The sequence below is a fragment of the Onychomys torridus genome, chromosome 6, assembly GCF_903995425.1.
Source record: "Onychomys torridus chromosome 6, mOncTor1.1, whole genome shotgun sequence".
Classification (NCBI taxonomy): Eukaryota; Metazoa; Chordata; class Mammalia; order Rodentia; family Cricetidae; genus Onychomys; species Onychomys torridus.
The window spans coordinates 47,871,337-47,884,471 of record NC_050448.1 but is presented as its reverse complement, the minus strand read 5'-3'; positions in this window follow the sequence as shown (position 1 = coordinate 47,884,471).

The window sequence follows — 13,135 nt, the reverse complement described above, 5'->3', positions numbered from 1 at the left end:
GAGCGATCTCTCTTACTGATGGCTTGCTCTTTCAAGAAACAGAAAAATCTAGGACAGCAGGTAGTGTCACGTGTCTTTGGAAGATTTTATTCTAGATCGGCCTCTTCCCCTGAAGACTAAGGTTTAACTCCTCACATTAAGGCTGTGTCGACTTCTGAGTTCTACTTTTCCCTCCACACCCTGAGCTTACTGTGGCCTGCAATCTCATTACCAGCCATGATTCTTTCACATCTTGTCCACAACAAGATGGGATCTACCTTACCTCTAAACTGTAGCTCTGTTCCACAGAATGTAGATTTTATTAGATTTTATTGGTGTTCCTTGGCCAGTATTGGGGGCCATTTATTCTGATGGCTAAGGTTTCGTTGAGATTTTGCACTTTATACAAAAGCATGCACAGAGAAGTGAGAGCTGTAAAGGATCCGAGAGCTTAACCTACTTGCAGAGCGACACATTAGCCTCCCACAGTCTAATGGATGCTGGCGGAAGAAACAAGCCTCCTGGGTCAAAGACAAAGCACAATTTATCGCTCAGAGCAGCAGCAGTAATCAGTGCTTGTACCACTTTCCCAGGCACTGGTTCCTACAGTGTGACATCAAAGGGTAAATGATACTTCTTATGGGGTACAGTGTGCAGGGACCTGCAGCTAAGGATTCCCAGGCTTCTCTGCTGTGAAGTAAACCTGCACAGACTTCACCTGAAGAAAATCTATTTATCACACTGAGTAGTAAGCAGGCTTGTCCCATTACTCGGGTCTGTCTTCCAATTCTGCTTACATAAACATCCGTGGAAATCTAGTTCACAACACAGAAGGCCCATTCCTCAATTCATAAGTTTTCAGAAATATTCCTCCTGTTCAACTCCTACCCCCCATGTTGATTCATATCTATTCTTTTTTTTTGCTTTCCTAGGGAGATTTGCCTGCCCCCACCTCACCCCCAAGTCCTTACTCTCTACTTCTATGGGTCTACACTGTCATCACTGACTTAACAGATAATATCCACATATAAGAGAATACACACCATATTTATCTTTCAAGGTCTGGGTTGCCTCACTCTGGATAATTTTTTTCCCAATTCTATCCATATACCTGCAAGTTTCATGATTTCGTTATTTTTAATGGGTAATTAATAATTCATTGTGTAAATGTACCACATTTCTTTATCCATTTTTTTCTGTTGAGGGACACATGATTGGCCAAGTGTCCTTAAGGTAGAATGGAGTATTTTGGGGGGGTATATGCCAGAGTGTGGTGTAGCTGGATCTTGTGGTAGATCAATTCCCAGCTTCCTGAGGAGGTGCCGCACTGGTTTCCATAGCAACAGAAAAAGTTTGCACTCCCACCACCAATGGAGGAGTATTCCCCTTGCTCTATATCCTTGCCAGTATCATCTATCTCTTGTGTTATTGGTCTTAGCCATTCTGACAGGTGTAAGATAAAGTCTCAAAGTAGATTTGATTTGCATTTCCCTGCAACTAAGGATGTTGAACGTTTCTTTAAGTGTTTCTTAGCCATTTGAGTTTCCTCTTTTGAGAACTCTCTGTTTAGATCTGTAACCCATTTTTAATTGGGTTATTTAATTTCTTGATATCTAGGTTTTTTAGTTCTTTATATATTTCAGGTATTAGCCCTCTACCAGATGTATAGTTGGTGAAAACTTTTTCCAACTCTATAGACTGCTACCTTGTCCCAATAACAGTGTCCTTTGCCTTACAGAAGCTTTTCAGTTTCATGAGGTCCCCTTTATTAATTGTTAATCTTAGTGCCTGCACTATTGATATTCTGTTCAGAAAGTTTACCTGTGCCAGTAAATTTTGTATCTGATTTTATATTGAGGTCTTTGAACCATTTGGACTTGAGTTTTATGCAGGCTGATAAGTATCAATCTATTTGCATTCTTCTACATGCAGCCATTCAGTTTGACCAGCACCATTAGTTGAAGATATATTCTTTCCAGTGTGCACTTCTGGCCTTTTCATCTAAAGTCAGGTGTCCATAGTGAGGGAGACCAGCTCCCTCTTTTTCCCCAGGGTATTCTTGAGGAGGGAGAAGTGAGAAATATGTAGATAGAAGTATAGAGGAGAGAGACAGTTAGAAACACAGGATAGCTGGAGAAGGCCTAGATCCTAGTCCATCAGTCCCTTCTGTTTCTACTGAAGGGCTTTTAAAGGAATGCCAAGAGTGGAGCAAAAGGCCTCCCACCCCCAACCCCAAGCACAGCCAAGTACAGACCATTCCAAACACCTGGTGACCATGCATGTGGTCAAGCCCTCCCCTAATGCAGCCCTGCTGTGTAAATCAAGCTCAGATTTCACTAGGAAACCTTTGTGGACTCCCGCACCATAGGCCTGTGTATAAATGTATGGGTCTTCAATTCAATTCCATTAATCAACATGTCTGTTTTTGTGCCAAGACCATGCTGTTTTATTACTATAGCTCTGTAGTAGTGCTTGAAATCATTGATGGTGGTACTTCAAGCAGTTCTTTTATTATTCAAGATTGGTTCTGGATATCCTGTGATTTTTATGTTTCTCTATGAAGCTGAAATTTGTTCCTTCAAGATCTGTGAAGAATTGTGTTGAAATTTTGATGAGGATTGCACTGAATATGTTAGCCTGTTTTAGCTTTGATGGCCATTTTTACTATATTAATCCAGTTGATCCATGACCATGGGAGATCTTTCCATCTTCTGATATCTTCTTCAGTTTATTTTTTCAGGGTCTTAAAGTTTTTATCAACTAGGGAGTGGGAAGGAAGTGAGGAATTAGGGAGGTAATACTGGGAAAGACAGCTAAAATTAAGGGCCATTTGAGGAGTAGTATGGAAACCTAATACATAAGAAGCTTCTTAAAGTATATACATTGTATTGGGACAGTGGTGGCACATGCCTTTAATCCCAGCACTAGTAAGGCAGAGGCAGGAGGATCTCTGTGAGTTCAAAGCAAGTCTGGTCCACAGAACAAGTGCCAGGACAACCAGTCTAATAGAGAAGAAACCCTGTCTCAAAAACAAAAACAAACTATACATAGATGAAGATGATCTAAACAAAATCACCAAGTAATGGGAGAAACAGAGCCCCAGTTGTCCGTCTCTTGTCACCAAATGAAGCTTCCAGTGTGGTGACTGGGTACATTTAATTGAGTTCTTTATCAAAGGGGTTCCATGGGAACCTCCCAAACAACCCAGGCTGTTGCCAAGAGTGAGTATAGGTTGTGTGGTAATTTGAATGCAATTGGCTCTCATAATCTCATAGGGAGTGGCACTATTAGGAGGAGTGGCCTCGTTGAAGTAGGTGTGGCCTTGTTGGGAGAAGTGTGTCACTGCCAACTTGCTGTTGCCTGCAAAATGTAGGACTCTCAGCTACTCCTCCAGCACCACATATGCCTGCATGCTGCCATGCTCCTCGCCATGATAATATACTGAACCTCTGAAACTATAAGTGAGCCCCCTCAATGAAATGTTTTCCTTTATAAGAATTGCCATGGTCATAGTGCCTCTTCACAGTAATAGAAACCCAAACTCAGACAGGTTGCTCTCCACAAAATGATGGCAAGGCCCCATTTTTTAAAGATGACACCTATACAGCTCATTAAACATGAAGAAGTCGAGCTGGTGCCTACATGAAGCCTTCACCCCTATGTTCTGGTATCTTTGGTACAGGAAGGTACTTGGAACACTACCAAAGGAGAAACATAAAGACCAACCCAGCCACAAACCCTTTGATCTACAATGGTGTCCTGCCTGCAAGATATACCAGTGCAATGGTGGCACAAAGCTTATGGAGGTAACCAACCAATATCTGATGTGACTTAAGGGCCACTGCACTAGATGGAATGCATACCTGACACTGCTTGGGTGACCGAGAACCTGAGACTAGATAGCCCAGGGACCTAGAGCAAAAACACATAATACTTATCTAAAAAACATTTTTAATATAGCAATGATGTGACTCCTAATGTCATTATACTATATTCATAGATCAGGGCCTTACTCAGCCACCATCAGAGAAGCTTCCTCCTGCAGCAAATGGGAACAAATACAGAAACTCATAGCCAGACTTATGTAAAGAATAAGAGACCTTGGACCACTCAGCCCTAAATAGAATGTCTTCATCAAATCCCTCTCATCAGGCCCAGGTAATCCCCCAGAAAAGGAGACAGAAAGAGTGTAAGAGCATACAGGATGGAGAACACCAAGAAAACAAGGCCCTCAAATCAGCAAGATTGACACACACATGAACTCACAGAGACTGTGGCACCATGCACAGGGCCTGCATGGGTCTGGGCCAGATAGATCCTAGAGCTGAACACATGATCCTAGATAGATCCTAGCTATGGACACATGGCCCACCCGTAACCCCAAAGCTGTCTCCAGTTGATAACCACTTACAAATGAAAACTGAGTTTCCCCCAAGGGAGTCTCACTGGGGAAACAAACTGCTCTTAAGGGTAGGCTGCATGCTCAGCATAGACAGCCAACAGAAAATGAACTCAGCAGTATCTTTGGAGGTTTCTTGTCTCAAAATGTCAATGTGAGGGTCCCCCTCCCTTTTTTAATATTTTTTATTTTTAGTTTCATTTTATTTATGTATTTTTTCCTTCTCTCTTTTTACCCTGCAGGCTTCTCATGACCTCCAGTTTAGTGTGCTTACAGGATTCCTGAGTATGCAAACAAGTAGATCTCTGTTTCCTGTGCCTTCTCTGTTTTCCTTCTTAGTTTGGTCCTGTACCAATGTGACAGTATTTGTTATACTTATTATATTTTATTTTGTTATTATCCCTTTAAAGGCCTGTTTGTTTTGTAATGAGAGACAGAAAGGGGTGGATCCAGATGGGAGGGAGTAGGTAAGAACTGGGAAGAGTAGAGAGAAGGGAAATCATAATCAGGATATATTATGTTAAAAATATCTATTTTCAAAAATAAAATTAAAAAGCCATTTCAGAAATGTGAGATATCAATGCAGAGTTGTCTCCAAACATGCATTGTTTACAATGCACTAAACCCTCGTAAGAATGCCAAAAATCTTTATTTGAGTACCTACTTCATTCCAGAGGCCATATCAGGTGCCCACACAATAAAGGAAATAGTGTATGTGGGGGAATGCTTATGTCATAGAAAGATAAGCATCAGATACTTTTCATACTACCATAGTTGACCTATGTGTTGGCTGGTTTTATTTCAACTTGACACAAGATAAAGCCATCTGAGAAAAGGGAACCTCAATTGAGAAGATTCCTCCAAGAACTGGCTGCAGATAAGCCTGCAGAACATTTTCTTAATTAGTAGTTGGTGTGGGAGGTCTCCATCCATTGTGGTTGGGATCACACTGGACTGGTGGTCCTGAGTTCTGTAAGAAAGCAGGCTGAGCAAGGGTGGGAGAAGGAAGCCAGCAAGCAACATTCCTCCATGACCTTTGCATCAGCCCCTGCCTCCAGTTCCTGTCTGGTTTGAGTTCTTGTCCTGACTTCCTCCAATGATGTTCTACAATGTGGAAGTGTAAGTCAAATAAACTTGTCATTGGTCATGCTGTTTTTATCACGGCAACAGAAACTGTAACTAAGACAACTTATTTTGTTAATTTTTGCCACCAACAGATGCCTTGTCAGTCTCCAATAACTGGGATATTCCCAGATTAGTCATCTTCTAGTACCTGTAGTAGTAACCTTTTACTTGTACAACCGTATAGTTGGAGAATCAATGCACTTCACACCAAACAGACTAATTCTCTGTCTATGACCAACTTCCTGCGGTTCTCTTTCACAATGGGAAAAAGAGAGAAATTGACTGGCTGAAATTCAGAACTGTAAAAACTCAGTTATGAAATTAAATAATGTTTAATGACATTAAGAAATGATAAACTAAAGATTTTTCCATTGGATTGCTTTCTAATTTAAAATAAACCTCTTTGCTTCTGCAGATTTTGATGTGGTGTGTATTCAACAATGGTGTGTTGTGTAAGAAATTACTGGTAGCTAAATATTTTTTTACCACTGTGCAATAAAATTTTCAAGATGAAGAAAACAACTACCCTGCAAACTCATATATAATGCATAAACATTTTATATAATACAAGTTTTTAAAAGTACTTTAGGCAAGACAATATAAAATTTTAATTCTCATTGTTTATTTTCTCTTGTTTTACAGGGCTTTGAAATATGTAGTAACTGTACATATCTAAAGCATACTATTTGAGGAGTTTTAATATGCAGATATATTCATAAAGCTGGCACCAAAATAAAGATGATGGATGTTCACCCCCAACAGCTTTCAAGTACCTACCTGTAATCATTTCCTCCTCCCACATACACCCAGTGATATGCATCCTGCCATCATACATATACTGTTATTTTATGAAAGTGCACTCTACAGTATGTACTCTTTCTAATCTGGATTCCTTCAGTAGCATAACATTTCTATATGTATTTATGTTGATACCTATATCAATAATTCATTACTATTTGGGCTGACTAGTATTCCACTGCATATATATTCCACAGCCTATTTAGCTGTTGGTTGCTTGGATTTTGGTGCACAAGCTACATCTCCAGGAGTCCCCACAGACTATGCTAGGTCAACTATCCACAATATACCAATTAAAGAGACCACAGTGGTGAAAGGCAAAGAAAAGAGATTTCATGAACATGGCCACATGGAAAAGAACAGATTAAAGAGTTCAGAGATGCCAAGCCCTTCTTTGTAGGTAGTAACATAAGCTTTGAGTTTAAATAAAGGAAGAACTGGGATATGGGGCAATAGGTATGCATAGTTAAGCAATCATGCGCAAAGTGTGATCTAGTTACCTGAGTTTGTATCAGAAAATACTGGGCTCTAGCATCCCCAAGAAGCTAAGCTCAGTCACCCATCCCTGTACACCAATTAAAGTGTGAATGACAATAAAAAAAAGAGAAGAGAGATTTATTCACTATGGCTGCCTACCAAAGAGGAACAAAAAAAGGAGTCCAGTGACCATGAGTCCATCTTTGGGGAAAGGTTTAAACAAGGACAATGGGTATTCATAACTACACAGCTCCAGTCAGGGTGTGATTCCACTCATTGCTGAGCCCCCACCGTCTCACATCAAGCCCTACAAGATGGTCCTGCAGAGAGGTCTATTAATTCTTAATCTGATAATTATTATCATCAGTACAGAGGAGCAGTCTGATTTCTATGACATCATTGCTTTTTTAACTTTTCATTGATTCTTTGTGGATTTCACATCATGCATCCCAATCCCACTCATCTCCCCATCCCCTAGCTTCTGTCCTCTGCCCATGCAAGCCCCCCCAAAAAAAATAAGATTTAAAAAGTAAAAAAAGAACCAGCCCCCAGCTTCCGTCTGCCCTGGAACTCCCATCTGGACCAGAGGTGAGTGCCTTGGTTGTAGTCAGAGAGGCAACTGCGCCTGGGTCCCACCACTGGACACAGGCCACTCCAGGAGGACCTGACCAACTTGGCCCCAGTTGCCTGCCAATCGGAGGGCCCTGCGGGAAGGCTCCCCTTTTCCAAGACTGCAGGCAGACACTGCAGTCTCCACACCCTGCCCCCACACCCAATTGCCCGAGACCCCAGCCACTTCCTGAGACTCAGAGACCAGCCCCCAGCTTCCATCCTGCCCTGGAACCAGACCAGAGACCAGAGGAATTCCCATCTGGACAAGAGGAGCTCCCACCTGGACAAAATAAGGAGACCCCAGGGACTTCCTGAGACACAGAGTCCAGCCCCTCAGCTCCTATCCCGCGAGCACTCTCATCTGGACCAGAACTTCCATCTGGCCGAGAGCTTCCATCTGGACCAGAGAGAGGCTCCCTATATCTGTCAGCTCTGTCTGGACCAAGTACACTGATAAGACCAAGAACGAACCCAAGAGGAGATGGGCAGACATCAAGGCAGAAGTACATACAACAAAATAAAGAGCAATACAGCATCACCAGAATCTAGCCCTTCTCCAATAGCAAGACCTGAACATCACGGAATGGAAGAAGAAGAAGAAAACAACCTTATAAGTAACATCATGAAGAGGCTAGAACCTTATAAAGAAGAAATCAAAAATAAAGTAGAGGAACAGACAAACAAAAAATGGGAAGAATGCTATAAAAAAAAAAAAAAAACTAGAGGAAAGGACAATTAAAGCAGAAGAAAACAATAAATCCTTGAATGAAAATCATGAAAAAGCAAGGGAGACAATCTAGGACCTGAAGAGGGAAATAGAAAAAATGAAGAAGACACTAGCAGAATGAATGTTGGAAATAGAAAATCTGAGTAAACAAACAGGAACTTCAGATACAAGTATAACCAACAGAATGCAAGAGATGGAAGAGAGGATCTCTGGTGTTGAAGATACGGAAGAGAAATACATTCATCAGTCAAAGAAAACACTAAAACCAACAAAGTCATGACCCAAAATGTTCAAGAAATTTGGGACACCATGAAAAGACCAAACCTACAAATAATAGGGATAGAGGAAGGAGAAGAATACCAACTCAAAGGCACAGAAAATATATTTAACAAGATCATAGAAGAAAACTTTCCCAACTTAAAGAAGGAAATGCCTATGAGGATACAAGAAGCCTACAGAATACCAAACAGACTAGACCCCCAAGAAAAACTCCCCTCAGCACATAATAATTAAACAACTAAACGTACAGAATAAAGAAAGAATATTAAGGGCAACAAAGGAAAAAGGCCAAGTGACTTATAAAGGCAAACCCATCAGAATAACACCCAATTTCTCAATGGACAATTTGAAAGCCAGAAGGACCTGGACAGATATAATGCAGACACTAAGAGACCATGGATGCCAGCCTAGACTAATATACCCAGCAAAACTTTCCATCATCATAGATGGAGTGAACAAGACCTTCCAAGACAAAACCAGATTTAAACAATACTTATCCACAAACCCAGCCCTACAGAAAGCACTAGAAGGAAAATTACAACCAAAGGAAGGCAGATACACCCATGAAAACACAGGCAATAGATAACACCACAGCAGTAAACCCCAAAGAAGAGAAGTACACACACACACTACCACCAAAAAATATAGTAACAGGAATGAACAATCACTGGTCATTAATATCCCTTAATATCAATGGACTTAATTCACCTATAAAAAGACACAGACTAACAGAATGGATACGAAAACAGGACCCATCTTTCTGCTGCATACAAGAAACACACCTCACATTCAAAGACAGACACCTCCTAAGAATAAAAGGCTGGGAAAAGTCTTTCCAATCAAATGGTCTTAAGAAGCAAGCTGGTGTAGCCATCCTAATATCCAGCAAAATAGACTTCAAACTAAAATCAATCAAAAGAGATGATGAAGGACATTACATACTCATCGCAGGAAAGATCCACCAAGATGAAGTTTCAATTCTGAACATTTATGCCCTAAACACAAGGGCACCCACATATGTAAAAGAAACATTACTAAAGCTTAAATCACATATAAAACCCCACACATTAATAGTGGGAGACTTCAACACCCCACTTTAACCTCTAGACACATCGGCCAAATTGAAGCTTAACAGAGACATAATGGACTTAACTGATGTTATGGCACAAATGGACTTAATCGATATCTACAGAACATTCCACCCAAACAAAAAAGAATATACCTTCTTTTCAGCACCCCATGGAACCTTCTCTAAAATCGACCACATACTTGGCCACAAAGCAAATCTCAACAGATACAAAACAATTGGAATAACCCACAGTGTTCTATCAGACCACCATGGTTTAAAGTTAGATTTCAAGAATAAAAAAAAAAAAAAAAAAACTACAGAAATCCGACAATTTCATGGAAACTGAACAATACTCAACTGAATCACCAATGGGTTAAGGAAGAAATAAAGAAAGAAATTAAAGACTTCCTAGAGATCATTGAAAATGAATACACCACATACCCAAACTTATGGGATACTATGAAAGCAGTGCTAAGAGGGAAATTCATAGCACTGAATGCCCACATAAAGAAGCTGGAGAAATCTCACGCTAGTGACTTGAGAGCACACCTGAAAGCCCTTGAACAGGAACAAGCAAAGTCTCCCAGGAGGAACAGATGCCAGGAAATTATTAAATTGAGAACTGAAATCAATAAAATAGAAATAAAGAGAACAATACAAAGGATTAATGAAACAAAGAGTTGGTTCTTTGAGAAGATCAACAAGATAGACAAGCCCTTATCCAAACTAACCAAAAGACAGAGGGAGAGCATCCAAATTAACAAAATCAGAAATGAAAACGGGGACATAACAACAGACAATGAGGAAATCCAGAGAATCATCAGGTCATACTTCAAAAACCTCTACTCCACAAAACTGGAAAATCTAAAAGAAATGGATAATTTTAAGGATAGGTACCACATACCTAAGTTAAATCAAGACCAGATAAACCATTTAAATAGTCCAATAACCCCTAAGGAAATAGAATCAGTCATTAAAAGTCTCCCAACCAAAAAAAGCCCTGGACCTGATGGTCTCACTGCAGAATTCTACAAGATCTTCAAAGAAGACTTAATACCAATACTCTTTAAATTGTTCCACACAATAGAAGCAGAAGGCATATTACCAAACTCCTTCTATGAGGCTATAATTACCCTGATTCCCAAACCAAACAAAGATGCAACAAAGAAAGAGAACTACAGACCAATCTCCCTCATGAACATTGATGCAAAAATACTCAATAAAATTCTGGCAAACAGACTCCAAGAACACATCAAAACAATTATCCACCATGATCAAGTATGCTTCATCCCAGGGATGCAAGGGTGGTTCAACATATGAAAGTCCGTCAATGTAATACACCATATAAACAAACTCAAGGGAAAAAACCACATGATCATCTCACTAGATGCAGAAAAGGCATTTGATAAAATCCAACACCACGTCATGATAAAGGTCTTGGAGCGATCAGGAATACAAGGAACATACCTAAACATAATAAAGGAAACCTATAGCAAGCCAACAGCCAACATCAAATTAAATGGAGAGAAATTCAAAGCAATAACACTAAAATCAGGAACAAGGCAAGGTTGTCCCCTCTCCCCATACTTATTCAATATAGTACTTGAAGTTCTAGCCAGAGCTATAAGACAACATAAAGAGATTAAGGGGATACAAATTGGAAAGGAAGAAGTCAAGCTCTCCCTATTTGCAGATGACATGTTAGTATACATGAGTGACCCCAAAAATTCAACCAAGGAACTGATACAGCTAATAAAAACCTTCAGCAACATTGCAGGATACAAGATCAACTCAAAAAAATCAGAAGCCCTTCTATATACAGTAGACAAACAGGCTGAGTAGGAAATCAGAGATACATCACGCTTTACAATAGCCACAAATGTTATAAAATACCTTGGGGTTACTCTAACTAAGCTTGTGAAGGACCTATATGACAAGAACTTTTAGTCCCTGAAAAAAGAAATTAAAGAAGATGTCAGAAAATGGAAAATCTCCCATGCTCATGGATAGGCAGGATTAACATAGTAAAAATGGCAATCTTACCAAAAGCAATCTACAGATTCAACGCAATTCCCATCAAATTACCAACACAATTCTTCACAAATCTGGAAAGAATAATACTCAACTTCATATGGAAAAACAAAAAACCCAGGATAGCCAAAAGAATCCTGTACAATAAAACAACCTCTGGAGGCATCACAATCCCCGACCTCAAGCACTACTATAGAGCTACTGTAACAAAAAAAAGCTTGGTACTGGCATAAAAACCGACATGTGGACAAATGGAATTGAATTGAAGACCCTGACATTACCCCGCACACCTATGAACATATAATTTTTGACAAAGAAGCCAAAAATGTACAATGGAAAAAAGAAAGCATCTTCAACAAATGGTGCTGGCATAACTGGATGTCAATGTGTAGAAGGCTGCAAATAGATCCATATCTGTCACCATGCACAAAACTTAAATCCAAGTGGATCAAAGACCTCAACATAAATCCAGTTACTCTGAACCTGATAGAAGAGAAAATAGGAAGTACTCTTGAATGCATTGGCACCAGAGATCACTTTCTAAATATAACACCAGTAACACAGACAATGAGAGAAACAATCAATCAATGGGACCTGTTGAAACTGAGAAGCTTTTGTAGAGCAAAGGACACAGTCAACAAGACAAAGCGACAGCCTACAGAATGGGAAAAGGTCTTCACCAACCCCTCATCTGACAGAGGGCTGATATCCAGAATATATAAAGAACTTAAGAAATTAGACATCAAAATGCCCAACAGTCCAATTAAGAAATGGGCTATAGAACTAAATAGAGTTCTCCACAGAGGAAGTTCAAATGGCTGAAAGATATTTAAGGAATTGCTCAACATCCTAATTATCTGGGAAATGCAAATCAAAATGACTCTGAGATACCACCTTACACCTGTCAGAGTGGCTAAGATCAAAATCACAGAAGACAGCTTATGCTGGAGAGGATGTGGAGCAAGGGGAACTCTCCTCCACTGCTGGTGGGAATGCAAGCTTATACAGCCACTTTGGAAATCAATATGGCGCTTCCTTAGAAAATTGGGAATCCATCTCCCCCAAGACCCAGCTATAGCACTCTTGGGCATATACCCAAGGTATGCTCAATCATACCACAAGGGCATTTGCTCAGCTATGTTCGTATCAGCTTTGTTTGTAATAGCCAGAACCTGGAAACAACCTAGATGCCCTTTAACTGAAGAATGGATAAAGAAAATATGGTACATATACACAGTGGAGTACTACTCAGCAGAGGAAAACAATGACATCATGAGGTTTGCAGGCAAATGGATGGACCTAGAAAAAATCATCCTGAGTGAGGTAACCCAGACTCAGAAGAACAAACATGGTATGTACTCACTCATAGGAGGATACTAGATGTAAAACAAAGATGACGAGACTGCTACACAACTCCAGGGAGGCTACCTAGAAAACAGGACCCTAGGAAAGACCCAAGGATCACCCAATGACAGAGAAATGCATGAGATCTACATGAACAACCTGAATGACAGTGGGAGTAATGAAGGGCAAGATTTGAGGGAAAGAAAGCTTAGGGGAGCAGGAGATCCCAGCTGGATCAAGAACAGAAAGGGAGAATGAGGAACAACAGACCATGATAAATGAAGACCACATGAGA